The 20034-nt window shown below is 32.8% G+C and overlaps 1 long non-coding RNA gene across 1 annotated transcript; it reads right to left on the bottom strand.

Moving 5' to 3' along the window:
- Window positions 1-2757: 2757 nt before the first annotated feature.
- LOC139891506 (uncharacterized) lies at window positions 2758-6946 on the bottom strand. Its single transcript, XR_011773688.1, has 3 exons — window positions 6711-6946; window positions 3100-3142; window positions 2758-2948 (listed from the first exon to the last, which is right to left on the bottom strand). It is a non-coding gene; the product is annotated as an uncharacterized lncRNA (long non-coding RNA).
- Between the last annotated feature and the right edge of the window lie 13088 nt (window positions 6947-20034).

Genomic DNA, 20034 nt, shown 5'->3' with positions numbered 1-20034 from the left:
AAACTGTGTTTGTTTGGTGATAGATTCCTCACTAATCAGTTATATATCTAATATCTAATATATATATATATATATATATATATATATATATATATATATATATATATATATATATATATATATATATATATATATATATATATTTACATATTCATAGCAAGAACCACACACAACACCCACTTCTCTTCTTTCTTTTGTCAAGCACCACTTGCTTCTCTTTCTTTTTGTCTAACACAACAACCCACAAACTAGAGCACTTAAATTTGTTTTCGTGCCTGTGTACGTGACTCAACTCCCTGCACCACCTTCTAAACACCACACCTGCAACCATCAACCACCGGCAAACACCCCGGTGATCACCACCAACCGCCACTATCCTTGATCATAACCACCTTCGAACCACCCACGTTCACCACCTCCATCACAACCCATCACAAAAGTCGATTGTTTTACAGCTGTTCCTTGCTTCTGTTCGTGTTCATATTCGAACAACATATATGCATACTCTCATATACATCTATCGAGTAATCTATATCAAACTTAGATACTTCAAAATACATAATGTATCAAAAAATATGTTGTCTCAGCAGTTTTCATTGTATCAATTCTTGCAACAATTGTACCTTCTTATTCATCTTCTTCTTCTTTCTATTCAACATCCTCCTTATCCTTCTCATGTGACAACAGGCCGGAATCATCACCATCACCGAAGTTTCCAACACCATTACTCGAAATTGTCTGTTTAAAACTACCATCAAAACCACCACGGTATCTCTCTCCTTTCTCTCTCTCCTAATCACCATGGTAAATCACCATTAAATCACCTCAGACTGCTACTCGAAATTTATGTTTTTGTTTACGGTGTCAACAACAAACCGCCATCAATACAAACTGTTGCTATTAAATGTAATTCTGCCTGATCAACCATCATGGCCTCCATGTTCGATTGCTTCTGCTATTTCTAGTTTGCTACCGCAGTAAACGGAAATCACTAAACAACCATCAAACAAACCTGCAAGCTGTTACTGTTCGCTGCTAAAACCTGTTTGTTTCCTTCTATTCGATCTGAAAACCATATCCTATTAAACGTGGTATTCCTGCTACTGCTATATCGCTGGTTACATCTGCTACTGTTACGGTTTCTATCACTGTTACTACTCGACAAAGCTCCAAACCACCACAATTACCATTAAACGGATGATCGGTTTTACTTCTACCATCGTTTTACTGTTAGCCGGAGGAATAACCATCACCATCTCCGATAACTTGCTATCCCTCTTCTGATGTGCTTCGAATTTTATGGTTTCTGTATTTTGTGATAATCGAAGATTAAAAGCAGAAACTAGAAACCCTTTTTTTTGTTATTGCTCGAACCTGCTTTTCCTTGTTCAATTAAAAACGCGGCTGCTTTTTCTTTTGGGCCAAAAGTCACCAAAGCAATACCCACTTGCCCTTATAAAGACATGGGGATGATGTGAAGATGACAGTTGATGATGTGCTAATAATGATAAACGATTGAAGTCTTGTGTCCGTTTAATCTTTTTCCTGATGTCAAGCCACAAAACAATTTGGACTGATTATTTGAAGGTTCGTGAATTTGAGGCCAACCCTGCATTGTTCAGATCCGTCGTATGCATATTTTTACTACAAAATATCGTATTGTATGAAAGAAATCTTCCGCTGTGCACACTACAAGAAAAATGCTCCTATATGACCCCTAATTTGGTCATATAAAGTCACTTTATAGGACCTTTGGGCTTGATAGGACCTACCAATGGGGTTTGTATCTAACGCGGTCGTATAAAGTATTGAAATTAAAAAGTGTCCTAAAAGGTCATAAGATTATGAAACCAATGATCAGGTCCTATAATATAATTAACAACCACAAAGAAAGGTCCTTAAAATACATATTAGGAGTCACTTTTTGAAAATGAGACATACACAAGGTGTCCCAAAAAGTAAAAATATATGATATAAGTACCAACAAAAGTGTCCTAATAAAAAGTTGTAATTCGTAAGGACCAAAAAAAATTGGTCATATTGTAAAAAAAGAGTACATTAGTACCAATAAACATAGTCCTAATCTAACAATATACTAATTTGGTACCAAGAGAAAAAGTCCTAATATGCACAAATGTTACTTTAGTACCACATAAATGATCCTAATAAAATTATTTTTAAAGATAGTACCACTAAAAGAAGTCCTAATATAAATATTTGTAACCTTAAAACCACAAAATGGGTCCTAATATATAAAGATAATATACTTTAGTACCACATAAAGGTCCTAATATAATTATTATTAATGTAAGTACCACTAAAAAGTCCTGATATAAATATATTTTAAAACTTAAAACCACAAAATGGATCCTAATATGTAATGATATGTTACTTTAGTACCATGAAAAAAGGTCACAATATAATGATGTTATATAATGTTTATTATGACATAATTCTACGGCGTCCTATCAAGTCATAATAATTTCAGATCAGTTGCGGATGGATATTCGGATCCGGTTCGAATATTCGGTTCCAGTTCAGATTTAGCTATTCGGATCTTGTTCGAATATTCGGGTCCAGTTCGGATAATCGGGTCCGGTTCGGATATTCGGGTCCAGTTCAGTGAATCAAGTACGATCCAGTTCGAATATTTGAATCCAATTTGTTATTCGCATTTTGGGCGATTTTAGCGATTCCGGTTTTTATTTAATATGATTATGGATATCCAATTAATAATTTATACTAAAAATACAAACATGAAACAAAAACATAATTATATTTCAATAAATTATTCTCAAAACATAAACAACACTAAAAATAAAAATTTTATAGATAATTCAACATCTAAAGACTTCGAATAACATTTGACAAAAATGTAAAATCAACGAAAAGTAATGCATAACGTACGTCTTGGTCAGTGTCTATCTTTATCAATTCTCAGGTATCAACTACAAATAAACAATCCATGTATAAGAATAAAATCCAAGTAATAAAAATGAATTTTAATTATTACAAGTTTAACAAAACATAAAACATAGCGAGATAAGCATACAAGGCCAAGCAATAGAAAAGCCATTAAGCTAGTAAATAGAAACATACCTTTAGAAAATATCTGAAATTTATAATCACCTACACGAACATCCTGACATCAATATGGTTCAGATTAATAACCAAAACATTTATGAACATGATCACTTATCAAAACATTCATAATCACGCCTGCACGAACATGTTTAACAATTTATACATCATGTGATATTTTAGAATTTAAACCTTCGGATTACTTTTATAAGTTCAATAGATTTAAAAATTGGCAATGTTTGACAGTATAACTCAATACGTAAAATAGTACATAACAACAATTTTATAACATACTCAGCAACTATTATCCTTTCATCCCATAAAAACAAATTGATGCAACAAAGGACCAAGTAGAATAGTTTATCACACCACAATGAAAAGTTAAGAGGCATCACTTTTGACTCATTATCTTATGAATGGTCAATTTGGGCAATGCTTATCCTTGACAAATAAAATGAGTCAAAGCAATACAATAACTAATAGAGAAACTGGTCAAATGGGTTAAAGTTTTAAGTCCCACGATGTGCATAGTTAGAACAAGAAAATTGACGTGTGTCAAGATTACTGACCTTTTTTAACCTACACCCAATTTTGAGCTGCTACATGATATTCCTGACCCACCCATTTGCCCACAGTAATATTGACCCATTAAACTTTATAATTAACACTTACTTGTATGCACTACACGTGCTTCCTGGTATTTCAACCGAGGTTGAAGACTTTACTTCACCACTCACATGAGACATTTCTAATGATGTAACTGAGTGATGCTTTTCATCTCCTTTTCATCTCCAGTGTCTTCGGACTATAAAAGATTTCAAATCACTTTAACCAACATCCCAAAAAAGCAGGATCCTTTTCGGAAAATTTGATGGCTAAACCTGTTTGTGGAGACTAAACTAGCGCAGTTAATAACTTATGTCCAGCAAAACTCATCATATCTGCCTTTAGAATTGCATTTGCACCTGTGCTTGTATTACTAGTCTTCCATTGGTTATTGATACCGACCGCAGGTCCTAGTTCTGTTTCGGCATCATTCCGATACATCATTAAACAAATGTTACAACATAAGAAATCATGAAATGGCAAATTTATTCAAGTTTAATAATGTAACGCCCATCTATTTGACTTAACTTTTTTTTCAGCAACTTCACAGCACATGTTGGGTCCCACAAAATATGATCTGACCTATTAAAACATGGCCATTGGAAAGTTGACTCTCCCACCTTTCCATTGACAGTTTTTTTTTTTTTTTTTTTTTTTGTCAGAAACGGAGTTACGGATTGAAACTAATAGCCTTACAAAAACAGACTCCTAAACTGTTGTTGCTGTACTATTGTTGCTACTACCTGCTATTTCTAAACAACAATTACAGCGTCCAGTCCCAGTTTTCAACAATTGACAAATTGATAGAATGACATTTGAGTATTCATTATGTATTTAATAAGAAAAGCGTATGCGCCAACCCAACCCATCCAGGCATATTGTGGTGTTCCGTCTTCTCACCGCTGTTTACTATCTTTGTATTGTTATTCGGCATCCAGGTATACTAAGAGTTTAAACGTATACATACCTGAACAGCAACAACATAGTGACCTTGATCAACTGGCTTCCTACTTTCATCATAAAAAATGAGCCCACCAAACCTTAAAAACTAACATTTCCTGCCCATAAGTATGAGCAACTGCCACATTGGAGACGTCGCATCATGACCAGGCCACCCCAGCTCACCACTGATGGTACATAAAGCATATACCTCTATAGTAAGTCACTTTAGTCTGCAATACCAAACACGTATATATGCATTTTCATAAGAACAAAAGTTAATCATAGTAGTAATAGATTTTTTTTGAAGTGTTGCAATTAAAATGTGGAGTATGCAAAAAGGCTGTGAATTACATTTTCTTGGCTAACAAATAAGCTAACGAGGGACACACCACAGATTCTAACACGTGCTGAGAGATGTGTTCCAGAGACATCTAAAGGATACATTAATGAAGCGGCAGTTAAACCAGCTAAGCCACCACCTGCAAGTCGTCTAAATACATATGTACCCAAATTCGGTTCATGAATTCCCACTCCCAAAATCAATTGTAGTAACTGCAAAATTTGAAGATACTGATCACATTACAACGAAATCTCCTCAAAAAATATACTGATAAATATTAAATATTCCAGCAAAAAACATTTGAAGTTACATTTTCATATGGTTCAAATGGGTAAAAACTAATACAAGAGTAAGAAAGCCGAAGAGCAATGATGTAATAGTCAAGAGTGGCAACAATGTCATGTGAAAACAACTGATTTGAAACGTCACTCACTTTGAATATCGACGGATGGCATATCTCAATAGTTAAGTCACCCTTTTCACTAAACCAATGTTGAACATACTTCCTGTGAGCGTATGGGAAACGAGAAGGAAGTCGTACCATCTGTGTTTTCGATGAGCTCGTTGAGAGTTGCAGACATATCTGAATCTAGCGCAAGAGGATGCACATGATTTGCTTTTTGAGTCGTGCTGTTTGGTGTCCTGCGTCTTGAGGGCCTATAACTATAATATGTGGTTTTCATATAAGCCAGTATACATTTAAAATATTATCTTTAAAGTATGCCATAGGGATGGTTAAAGCTTACCAGTAAAAAAACGTTTGTTGTTTATGATCAACGTTGTTTGCGGTAATCTGAGGAACACGTAATTTCAAGAACACAAGCGTTATAAAAGAAAGAGCATATCAAAAGTATACATTTAAAATGAACTTTGTGTACTTTATGTACCTAATAAACAATATTAAGTACAGACTATTTCAGAAACCAAGTTGTGTGCTAACCTCGGAGCTGCTTATATCAGTCCTCATTGATACGATCACGACATGATAATCTTCAGTAGCCTGCATATGGCAAAAATTATTGCAGCCAAACATAGAAACGACAATGAAATATTCATAAAATTTACAAACCCAAAACTCATAGCGGAAGAGATCATGTGATGAAGTCAGGTGAAGTCTCAGGCCTTAAAATACATCAGCAAAATTCAGGAAACAATTATAATCCATGCAAACTATATAAGTGATTGATGAGTATAAAACATACAAAGAGGTCAGAGCATAATCTACCTTGTAGCTTGCACATTTCACCAAACAAAATGGACATGAGAAATCCTTTGTAACTACATATTCAACAGCAATTTAACAAAGGCAGAAACATAGATAAAATAAATAAATAAATAAATAAATAAGAGATTGTAAAATTCCATTGTATTTCGTATCGTAGATGTCCATGTAGAAGATTGATAATTATATTATATGGTAACACCATAATACGGTAAAACTTAAGATAAGAAACCATTTAATACATACAAGTAGCTTTGCATAACGCTAAACACAACAATTGCATATAATTGGAGGATTGTGATTCTAGATTGTCATGTACTCAAGAAAATAAGTTTATTTTCTAAAATATCTTCCATTTAAATAACCCAATTTGGATATAACCCTTTGTGATATGTAAACTTAATCTAATGGAGATACCAAACTCATGATATTCAAGTAAAATTCAAGATAAAAAACACGTTTTAAAGCCACAACAAGATGAATCATTAATCAATTAAAGTATAGAACAAATCCATATACCTTCAGCCCTCTGCACGTCAAAAGTAGCGGAGGAAGAGAAGGTGGATCACAACGCGATCGCCGGTGATTGGATTTGAAGGGCGGTAGGTAGGTGTACGGTGTGCCGGTATATTACGTAGTATAATCTACCTAGTTAGGGTTTTGATTTTATGAACCGCAGGAGAAAAAAAATAGTACTACTCCATTGGATCCGAATAAAACCCATCACCATTCACCTCAGACTAAAACGACATACGAAGTGAATAAAACGACCAATATGTGCGGGCTTTTAGTAAAACGACATATATATTCATATTCATGTAATTCACGACCAATATGTGCGGGCCTTTTGAACTTTGGTCTTTGGCTTTTTTTTTTTCAACATTTTTAAATTTGAATTGAAGTTTTTATTTAAAATTTGAACTAAAATTTCAGATTCTTGTATTGCAATCTTTTTTAAACTTAGAATTAAAGTTTTTATTTTCTATACTCCCTTCGTTTAAAATAATTGTTCAATTTTAACTTTTTAATTATTTCTTATACAACTTTGGGTGTGTTTGGACGAAAGTAGCTGGAGCTGGAGCTTATAGCTGAAGCTTATAGCTGAAGCTGGAGCTGAAGCTTATTTTTGAAGCTGGTAGCTGGAGCTTATTATGAAAGGACCCGTCCTAATCCATCCGGACGAAGTCCATATCGATTATAAACGATTCACAACAGTTGATTACATCGCGAGGTACTTGACCTCTATATGATACATTTTACAAACATTGCATTCGTTTTGAAAAGACAATCTTTCATTTCATCTAAAGTTGACAGACATGCATATCATCTCATAATATATCCAACTATAATTGACTTAATAATGATCTTGATAAACTCAACGTCTCGAATGCAACGTCTTTTGAAATATGTCATGAATGACTCCAAGTAATATCTCTAAAATGATCAAATGCACAGCGGAAGATTTCTTTCGTACATGAGAATAAACATGCTTTCAAGTGTCAACCAAAAGGTTGGTGAGTTCATTAGTTTATCATAAAAAATCATTTCATAATTTTAATAGACCACAAGATTTCATACTTCCATTTCTCATAATCATACGTCCCATGCATAGAGACAAAAATATCATTCATATGGATTGAACACCTGATAACCGACATTCACAATATGCATATAAGAATATCCCCATCATTCCTGGATCCTCCTTCGGACATGATATAAATTTTGAAGTACTAAAGCATCCGGTACTTTGGATGGGGCTTGTTGGGCCCGATAGATCTATCTTTATAGTTCGCGTCAATTAGGGTGTCTGTTCCCTAATTCTTAGATTACCAGACTTAATAAAAAGGGCATATTCAGTTTCGATCATTCAACCATAGAACGTAATTTCGATTACTTGTGTCTATTTCGTAAAACATTTATAAAAGCGCATGTATTCTCAGTCCCAAAAATATATATTGCAAAAGCATTTAAAAAGGGAATAATGAAACTCACGCATATAAATATTGTAAAACAGTTAATAAAGCATTTGCATGTATTCTCAGCCCAAAAACGTAAAGAGTAAAAGGGAGCAAATGAACTCACACAATGTATTTTGTAGTAAAAATACACATGACGACATTGAACAATGCATGGTTGGCCTCGGACTCACGAACCTATATCAATTGTATATGTTAAAACCTATAATGAACACATAACGGTATTCACCCAATTAATATACAATATATTACTTATTTAAATAGCAATGTATTTATTATTCCAAATGTTATATATATATATATATGTTATGAAAATAGTAAACTAGATATACTTATGATATATGTAATAAATAATTCTATTGTTATATAAATATCTTTTATTTGTAAAAATAATAATTATAACAGTACTAAAATAATGATAATGATAATAATATAGTTGTTATAATAATAATAATAATAATAATGATACTAATAATAATAATGTTAAAATTAATAATCTTAATGTAAAAAAATAATAATGTTATTAACTTCTACCTAATACTTTTAAATTCTAATAATAATAATAATTTAAAAAAAAAATAATGCTACCTTATAAGAAAAAGCTTCCCAAAAAAACTGTCACTGCCCAGTCTTGAACCCACGACCTCTCGCTCAACGAACACACGCTCAACCACTGCTCCGCTTATAACTTTTTGGTAATACCCCGCGTTTTTATTTATTTAATATATATAAAACCATTATCATTTTTCTTTAACATTTATCATCATCCTCATGTAATTAGTCTAATTGTGAACCAGCTAGTTCTCGGCCCATGAGTTCAAGAAACAGGACGGCCCAAAAAAAAAAAATAGCTTTCTTTAAATAACACAAGCCCAATCCATAAGATAAGATAAGCCCAACGTTTAACAAAATTAAGTTTTAAGAAAGAAAAGGAAGTCGTTGGTGGTGGTTATGATTTAAACAGAAAAAATTACGTAGCAGTCATCATCATCTTTATTAACAATCTCGTTCACCATAGAATCATCATAATCATTATTGTCTTCATCGTAAAATATTACCACTATTCATCGTTATTTTCACAACATCGTCATGTGAATCATCATTTTTTTTGCTTTGATCATAGGTTGCGAGAGAAACAGAAACAAGGAACCAACAGCGTAGCAACAGCAAGTTGAATACAGTCGATGATGGTGGCGGTTCTAGGCGGCAACAAATGGTGGTTTGAATCTACGGCTAAAATAGAAAAAGAAGTACCGGGTTTGGAGTGGTGTTCGAACGGGAAGACAGTAGAAACCTTCAATCGAAACAAAAACATTAAACAAGAACAACAAAACAGCGGGTTCATATTACAGGTTGCTGTGATAGTTTTAGTGGTAGTTCGCGAAGTCTAGACAGAAATAAAACCTACGCAGCAGTTAAGTGGTGTTCCAGTGGCATTCTTAGCTAGTGCAGGAAATCAAAATTTATAGGGATGGCTGCAGTAGTTATACGATTATGATCGTGGTGATTCTTGGCGTTTGGCAGTGGTGATAGAAAACAGAAAAATAAAATGAAGGCTGTGGGTTTTAAAGAAAGGTGATGGGTTACGAATAGAAGGGAGAGATGGTGAAGTGTGGTGTTTTGATTTCGGTTTCAAGTTGAAAGTGATGGTGGCTTGGGGTGGTGGTTCACAGCGGTTGGTGGTAAGGGTATGGAGTAGGGTTGTACAAGAAACAATAAAAATAAATCTAGTGAAGGTTGTTGGGTTTCGTATAGCATTTCAAACATGAAAAGGTGATAGTGGCGGATCATGGTGATGGTGTAGGTGATTCGTGATGGTTGCTGAATGGTTTGAAGACAAGGTAGGTTGGGTTTCGATGGTAGCCATGGTTCTTGGTGATCGAACAAATATAATAGTTTTGACGAGAAAAAAAAACATAAATAAGAAAAATATTAATGAGTGTTGGAAAGTGGTGTGTTTGTGATGATCTCCATAAGTGTTTGTATATGATATATATATATATATATATATATATATATATATATATATATATTATATATATATAGAGGATATACTTGATAATTGATAGAAGGTAGTGATGGGCATGATACACATATGTGCAGAGATAAAGTGACAGTTTACTTTATCAAATAGTAAATTACTCAAATATCTAAGATTTAGAAAAGAAAGAAAAAGACAGCCATAATCATATTCCATTCACGTGAATTTTATTTGTTTGTATACTACCGACAGTTTTTACGGACTGTGTATCGGGCGAAATTAGTAGCGGATAAAAGTGTTCAGAAAAATCCCAAAATTTTAAATTAAATTCCTTTATTTATTTCAGTCATTATGGTATAAAATTCAATCCTTAATTTGTTAAATAAAAATTACATCAACTGTCCCTCTCATTTATGGGTGAAATATAAAAAGTGTTAAAATTAAATAACTAGATCATAAATACATTTTTAGTAAGCCTAAAATTTATAGAACTCATTTTCGGATCACCGTTTATTTTAAATCACATAAGTTTGATTTAAGTTTCTCTAATTAATAATCGAAGCGTCTAACGAGTATTACAATCATTTTTAATATACTTTATTTATATATATAGATATATTTTAAATAATAATCATTATAATATCCTATTTTTATCTTATTAATTTTTAATAACAACAACATATAATACATCAAATTATATTTTGAATTATTATTTATATATACATACACACATATCTATTTACAATTAATTGTTCGTGAATCGTCGAGAGCAGTCGAAGGTCAAATAAATATATGAAACAGTTCATAATTTTTGAGACACAACCTAACAGACTTTGCTTATCGTGTCAAAGATATTAAATCGTATCGAGAGTTTGGTTCAAAATTAGTCGAAATTTTCCGGGTCACTACATATTATTTTTTATAAATGTTTGGTAAACTAGCTGGAGCTTATTTTTCAGTTCATAAGCTCCACTTTTTTTCATAAGCTACTACAAGTAGCTTATTTTTTCAGAGCTTATGATTTTCATAAGCTTTACTTTTTTTGTCTACCAAACGAAGCTTATGACTTGGAGCTTATTAAAATCATAAGTTCAAGCTCTCATAAGCTTCCATAAGCTCCAATAAGCTACGCGCCAAACACACCCTTTGACTTAAAATATATTTATTTGATTAGGATAATATTTAATAAAATTTATATAAATAAAATCCATTTCAAAATCGAATCCATTCATATAGTTTGTATCAAATATTATATAGCACAAATAAAAATATTTAAAATTAAAATTTAATAAGAAAGATTTTGCAATCTAACGTGACAATTATTTTAGAACAACGAGAGTAGAATTTATTGATTTTTAAATTTTGAGATAGACCTGGATGAAGAAGGGTTAATTAAATAAGATAACGGCGAGCGAGAGTATGAATGAGAGCGTAAAGGCCGCTAGACGAACCTATGTGAATTGTATCACAATTGAATCGTTCAAGCGGTCATACTAAACTATTCGCCTATTAGTACAAAGTGACACCCAAGACACATAAGAAAACGCCACTTTTTAGAAACATAAGAAAACAATAGAGGTGTCATTATCAATGTCAAACACAACGTCTCATATAAGCATACAGCTAAATTAGCTGAACTAACGAGGTTAGAGTATATTTTTAGGGCCACATACCTTTGATTTGACCGACAATCGAGAAACTTACTGTTCATAATCATTTCAATGATTGGATGACTCATATTCAAAAGAAACATCAAATGACGAATTTACAAAGAAGTCATTTACGAGTTCCTTAACACTCATTAGTATTTAGTTATGCAAAAAAATTATGCGAGTACGATTCAGTGTTATTAAAACGGTGCGGATAATCTTCATTTTTATTTTCTCGTTTTGCTTTAAGTTTCAATTTTGAGTTGAGTAGTAAGTCCAAACGGGTTGTGGGTCAAATCAGTTTGATTTTTGTACGTTCCAAACGGGTACAATGTTTAAGATGTAGGGTTATAGGGTTTAGGTTTTAAGGTATAGAATCTAGTGTTTTGGGTGGAAGGGATAATGGTTCATGGCCCACCAACAATCTTCACCACCAGACCATCACTGAACCACCAAGAAACCAACGAACCACCACCGAACCACCGAACCACCGGACAACCGAATCACCACAAAACCACCACCGGAACACCATATCGCAATTGGACCACCACCAGACCACCAAACTATCATCAGACCAACGAACCACTACCCGACCATCGAACCACTACCCGACCACGGGACAACCACCAGACTACTAGACAACGACTAGACCACTGATGTTATGCGAGGTGTATACAAAATAGTTGATATTTTACTAGGAAAATACTATTAAATACGATACAATTTTACACAAGATATTTATTTATTTATAGAATGGATATACTTAAACCTTGCTACAACACTTATAGGCAGTGTACCTAATCGTACAGTAGTGTAGTTTTTAGTAAGTCCGGTTCGTTCCACAGGGAAATCTTTAAACAAAGCTCAACGCTATATTAGTTTACTTTTATAAAAATACAAACATATATATAAGTAATATTATTATTATAAAGGGGGGTTTTTACCGTTTAATGACCGGTTTGTCGATTTTAAGATTTTAGTCGCAGTTAAAACCTAATGTAAAATATAAAATAAATAAAAGACTTAAATTAAAACTTAAAGTAAATAACGATAATGAAATTGCGAATAATAAAAGTGCGATAAAATAAACTTGCGATAATTAAAAAGTACGATAATTAAAAGTGCGATTAAATAACAATAAATAAAAGTGTGATAATTAGAAGTGCAATTAAATATAAAATAAAGGAAATTAAATATGAAATAAAAGAATTATGCTTATTTAAACTTCCGTAATCATGATGTTTGACGTGTTGATTTTAGTTTTATGCCCATGGGTTAATTGTCCTTTGTCCTGGATTATTTAATATGTCCGTCTGGTTTTTGTCCATAACAGTCCATCAGTCATAAATATAAAATGCGAGTGTCCTCATCAAATTATTCTTATACCCGAAGTTAAATATTCCAACTAATTGGGGATTCGAATTGTAACAAGGTTTTAATACTTTATTTAATGAATACACCAGGTTATCGACTGCGTGTAAACCAAGGTTTTACTACTTTGTTAACAATTACACCAATTACCCTTGAATGTAATTTCACCCCTGTTTTAATTATTCTAGTGGCTATTAATCCATTCCCGTGTCCGGTTAAATGAACGATTATTCGTACATATAAATACCCCGCCCATCGTGTCCGATTGAGTGTATATGGTAATTTATAGGGACGCCCGATTGTAAATCTTTATATTAACATTAACAAACTTTCATTTAGTTAAACAAATATAAAGCCCATTAATAGCCCATAGTCTAATTTCCACAAGTGTCGTTCTTTTGTCCAAACCCCAATTATGGTACAAAGCCCAATTACCCAATTTTAGTAATTAGCCCAACATCATGATTACTTCGTTTTAAATAAGCATAATAATAACTTAGCTACGAGACATTAATGTAAAAAGGTTGAACATAACTTACAATGATTAAAAATAGCGTAGCGTTACACGGACAGAATTTCGACTTACACCCTTACAACATTCGCTAACATACCCTTATTATTAGAATTATAATTAAAATTAAAATTAAAATATAAATTATATATATATATATATATCGTATATATGAGAGAAGAGAGAAATAGAATATGAAAAATGATCAGAATTCGGTTTGCTTTATAGCCAGAGTTGAAATTTGGGGCTCCGCGACTCGCGGCATATTTTGCCTTCAAACTCCGCGAGTCGCGGAGTTTGAGATTCCAGCTCACACTTTGGAGTCTTTCTCTGCCGACGGTTTATTTATAAATATAATATATATATAATTAATATAATTAATTATATATTATATTATATTTATATACATAGTTAACTTGTAATTTTTAGTCCGTTGCGTCGAGCGTTGAGAGTTGACTCTGGTCCCGGTTCCGGATTTTCGAACGTCCTTGCGTACAATTTTATATTTTGTACTTTGCGTTTTGAATCTTGTACTCTTGTAATTTCGAGACGTTTCTTATCAATAATTGGAACCTTTTTGATTGTCTTTTGTACTTTTGAGCTTTTTGGTCGTTTGCGTCTTCAATTCGTCGAATCTGTCTTTTGTCTTCACCTTTTATTATTTAAACGAATATCACTTGTAAATAGAATAATTGCAACTAAAAGCTTGTCTTTCTTGAGGAATAATGCTATGAAATATATGTTCGTTTTTAGCATTATCAAATATTCCCACACTTGAGCGTTGCTTGTCCTCAAGCAATATTGTCTTGAAATACTAGAATCACTTCTTTATTCTTCACACTTTGTACATCAGTGATTTTCTATACGGCGGTATAAACAATGGTAGTAACGATATGGTTTACAGTCCCACATGACTATAAAAATTTAGATCCATTAAGGAAATTGGATCTTTATGAAAACATTTGATCTTTTGAAAATTAAATCTAGTTTTTACCCTAGATAAGTTTTCCGGGATAACCCTTTACCGGTGTTTGCAAAATATTTTTGTGGGTTTGGTGGGTTTCAGATTTGAAAATTTTAGCTCAAAACTTGCGGTTTTGTGTCACCCACTTACTAACCTTGTATTTGGAAAGCAACACGTCCAGTTTACTTGTCCCGTATATTACCTTTCGGTAAACTACCGTCCGGTTGTAAAGGAAAGCGTTGAACAAGCAACTGTTAAGGCAATGTCCCGTGACATGCTTTTGATTATGGTCTATAACGTGTCGGACGCAATTACTATCCTTGGTAGGAGTAATAGTAAAGCTCACCCTTATAATTTTTCGGCCTGGCACAAGGTCCTGTCTTTGACCACTATGCAACCACCGTTCTTACGGTTGACACCCGATTTGGTTCAGGTGACCTAATGAATTCCAGATGAATTCCTAGGATTTTACGTTCAATGGTAATGAACGTATTGAAAATAGGGCTTTCAGAAAACAAATCGGTTTGTAATTTTGATCAAAATATTTTCTCGTTTAAGCTCGAGTTTAGATATCATCGAATTCCATGAGTTTGTAATTCTCAATCTTTAAGGTCAATCTCTAGGATTGAGTAATATCAGTCTTAAAAGCTGATTTTTAATCTTTAAGGAGATTATCCTTTCTGGGGATCTGATTCATTAGTCTTATCAAGCTAATTTGCACGGTGCCTCCCCATTGTACGAGATAAATCCTTCTCATGGTTAGGATAAATCTGACCACTTGGCGACCCTGTTTAATGCTGAGGTCCGTGGATTTCCTGCTGATTTTAGTGATGACTTTTCTAGATTTTTCGTCAACCTACAGCTGGTCTGGACGACAACTTCATGACCTAAATCAAGAAGCGCGTGTCTTTTTCGGAAGACTTTACTTCCTTTTAATGATGGAATTGATTCATCGTGTAGATCCATCTCTTCTTTTCTTTCATCGGGTAAAACAGTTTAGTTTAGTCCAAAGCAAAAGTATTTTCAGTTATTTGTTACAGATATATGTGACATATGTTTAAGATAACTTGGTAAATTTTCCCACACTTGGCTTTTATTTTCCTTTTTATTGTCCTCTATTCCATTTTAAATGAATTTTAACATTTTAGTTTGTTTCTTAATTTATGTCCTTTCCGAGGTAACAATAATTTCGGTGTTAAAACCTAGTTTTATCGTTCATAAATATGTATAAACATGATTTTGAATTCATTTAATTGAAAATTTTGAAAAATTTTACTAGAATTGGGTAGTCAGTATATAAGACTAGGGCTGTTCTTTTTTATCAGAGAGCACTAGATTCTAATACAACTACTGCTTTACTAGTATTTTTAATGGTAACCAAGTGTTTAATATAAAAATTTTAAAATCCGAAAGAATTTAACCCCTTCCCACACTTAAGATCTTGCAATGCCCTCATTTGCAAGAAATCAGTAACAATTTAAATTATTGAGGGTGATTTGTGTGAAAATGATTAAATTTTACCAAAGTTTCCAAATATATTGGCGTTTGTTTGCTGAATGATAAATGGTGCACATCATTTGTTCATTCCGTCTTGTTGTTATTTCACATATATTTTGCATCTTATCGTCAAAATTAGTTGCTTTTGCTGAACTTAATGCCAGTCTTTGAAAATGCGTTGTTTTACCCTGTTGTGTACATAAGATAAACTGCAAACATATATACATATTTTTGAAGTTTGGTATATTACCCCACATTCAAAAATTATTAAAGTCTAAGAATAAAAGTTAGATAATTATAAAAATGATTACAATATTAACAAAAGTATTAAACGTATCAATAATTACAAATTATAAAATAAAATAAAAAATAATAAGTAAACTAAGGATGATATTGGTACCAATAGGGGTTCCAGGCATAACCATAAGTGCTATAGAATGCTTCGGCAGGGTTATACGTAGGATATGGTGGCTGCATCTCTATAGACCAAGGAGGGAAGATGGGTTTCGGTGTAGGAATATAGTTTCTACCTATATGTTGGCAATGAGCTATGATTTGGTTCTGATGAACTTGCCAATCTTCAAATGCTCTCTGTCTAGCATTTTCGTATTCCTGAGAAGCTATAAACCTATGCATTTCTTGCATCTCATTCCCCCCTCCTACATTACCTTGCTGCTGGTTTCTCTCCACCTGTGGATGTCTACCATGGTATCGTACTGCGGCGTTATTTCGCCTCTTCAAAACTTTCGCACCATGGTATACATTTAAACCTATAGTATCGCGGGGTTCGGGCTCTTCTAGTAATAATCCCCCACGACTTATATCCACACCGAGATATTCACCAATCAAAGTAATAAAAATACCACCTCCTATTATGCTATGTGGTCGCATCCCCCGAACCATAGCTGATAAATAATAACCCACACAATATGGTATACTTACAGCGCTTTGTGGGTCTCGAATACACATATGGTAAAACAAATCTTGTTCATTTACTTTTTCTTTGTTCTTACCCCTTTGTGTAATCGAATTAGCTAAAAACCTATGTATCACTCTTAATTCGGCTCTATCTATATCCAAATAAGAGTAATTTCCCCCTTTGAAACGGTGATGGCTTGTCATTTGACTCCACACACCGTGTGTATCAAAATTTTCATCTATCTTTCTACCGTTTAGTATCAATCCTCTACAATCGGCAGACGCTAACTCCTCAGGCGTATATATACGTAAAGCCTGAGCCATGTCCAGTAAAGACATGTGGCGCATCGAACCGCCTAACAAAAATCTAATAAAAGAACGATCGGTTAAACTAGCTACCCGATCATTCAACTCTATACTACATAACAATTCTTCACACCATACTTTATATACAGGTCTGCGTATGGTGAATAAACATATCCAGTCATTAAAAGAAGAATTACCATACCTCTGTACAAGTAATTCCCTAATTGGCCCGGCCAATTCTACAGCTTCTAAGGGTCCCCATTCTATGACCCTCGGTACCTCAACAACCTTAGAATGAAGAGTATGCAAACCCCGTTGATATTTTGGATAATCTATCCAAAGTCTGTCAAATCTCAGGTTCGGGTGCAACTCTTCCAAGTGCATATCGGAAAAGGTCATGACTGGATGAGGTATATCCTGCTTGTAGTAGTTATCTACCTCCTGTTGTTCCAAATTCTCAGCAGGAGCATTGCGGGCTTGGGATGAAGATTCACCCCTTTCATTCTGCAAAACACATCAAACACAATTTTTGTGCATCCAAATATGCGTTAGTGTCAGCAAAATCGTCAATCAAAATAATTACAATGACATTATCAATTTATATCAAACTTAAGCTTATTTTCACATTTTTATCAAATCTACACTTTTTCATATAAGCATATACGAAAATGTTCGCCAAGTTCATAAGCATTCAACTCAAATAACATGTCAAAATAATCATTACTAGCAATCAAACAAGTCTCAAATGGCATTATCTTTCAAAAATCAAGTTCATGAATTTTAGACTTGAAAAAGTCCACTTTAATTCTCAAAATCATGTTTAGGCTCAAAGTTTGGATCATTTAACTACCTAGACATGTTACACTACTCAATTTAGCAACAATTCATGACAAAAATCGGCCATAACCTGTTTATATCAAAAAGCCCCAAATTTGCTCAAGAACACAAACCCTAGATTATTCAAAATTTGAAGTTTAAGGCTTCTAATCATGTTAAACAGCATCAATCTAGGTTATACAAGCATAATACATAAACAATTCAAGTCTAATTACACTAAAAAGCATCAAAATCAAATTGGGGAAAAAATAGCTCAAGAACATCAAATTTCGAATTAAATGGTGTTTAGGTGTAGAAATTTACCGTTTTTCTTGAGTAATTCTTAGATAGCATCCTTCTCAACATGATTTTAGCAAAAGATTTGGTGATTAACGGTTAAAAATTGTGATTTTGGGGTGTATTTTTCGAGTTTTTTCGGGGTTTTTTCGAGCTGTATTTTTGAGTTGGGTGTGTGAAACTGATCAGTTCTTGCGTTATATTTTTTTTCTGTAAATTGGTCCCTCCGCGAGTCGCGGAGATTTCCCTTTCAAACTCCGCGAGTCGCGGAGTTTGCTCTTTTTTTTTTTTTTTTTATAATCTTTAACTTATAAAACAATTAAGTATTTAATTTTAAAATTTTGTTTCCCTTGTTATTTAGGACGAGGTCGTTTCGGATCGATGTCCTAGTCTGTCCTTCGACAAAATTTTAAAATTTGTCTTTTAGTAGCGATTGTTTTAAAAGCTAAGATTTTTGAGTTTTTTCAATGTTTTTGGCATACTCTAATTCAATAAGATTAAAAATAATGATAATAAAAGTTCTCGTCCCTCCCTCGGGTAAAGCAATTTCGGTTCAAAGACCTAGTCTTCAACTTACGACGAATTTTAAAAATCATATTCTTAACTTAATGAGATATAGTAAATTTTTGTTTTTAAATTCACACAACTTAAATATAAAATTCAAAATTAATATTAAAAATTCACACCAAACTTAAAATTTGAAATGCATAAAATTAAAAATTTATATTTTAAAAATTAAAAGTTCACACCAAACTTAATTTAAAAATTTATAAATTCATATCAAACTTATATTAATTTTTCAAATATTTTAAATATATTGTTTTTTAAAAAGTTTACAATATTAATTTAAGATTTAAATATTAATTTTAAAAACATGGTAAAAATAAATTTAAAAATCTTTTTGTCTTTTTATCCCACTTTAATCAATCAAATATTATCAAAAATATGCGCCCCTCTTTTCGGTAAAGTAATTTCGGTTCCAAGACCTAATTTAACTCATGACGAATTTTTGAAATATTTTGGGTTGATTGTTTAAAGATATTTATACCTTATAATAAACGTTAAATTTCGCAGTGATGTAATAAATTTTTGAATGATATCAATAATTTCGGTCGCCAAACCTAATTTTATTCAATATCAATTTAATACTTTTTAGCGAACAAATTAGCGTTTATTATCAAAAGGTTAAAAATAAAAATAAAAACTGTACAGACATACCTGTGAAATAGATTTCTTAGTTATATGATCTATCCCATTCATAAGATAGTCGGTTTAATTGGTTTTCCATGGCTACATAGGCGTAACCTCGAGCATTCAGTGTCTTTTCTTCTAAACATATGAACGGTCCGTCTCTGCATAAAGTAACAAATTCGGTATTTGAATAGGTTTGATTATTTGAACATTTTTCTCCATGTGACCATTTTCCGCATTTGTGACATCTTTCTAGGTGTCGTGCTCTTCTTTTCGCTGCGGATTTTGATTTTCCTTTACCAAATTGTAACTTATTATCTTCGCATCTGGATTCTTTTCTAACTCCGTCCATTCTTTCTCTGATTA

Source organism: Rutidosis leptorrhynchoides, chromosome 2 (assembly GCF_046630445.1).
Source record: "Rutidosis leptorrhynchoides isolate AG116_Rl617_1_P2 chromosome 2, CSIRO_AGI_Rlap_v1, whole genome shotgun sequence".
NCBI classification, from domain to species: domain Eukaryota; kingdom Viridiplantae; phylum Streptophyta; class Magnoliopsida; order Asterales; family Asteraceae; genus Rutidosis; species Rutidosis leptorrhynchoides.
This window is presented reverse-complemented; position numbering and strand designations above follow the sequence as displayed.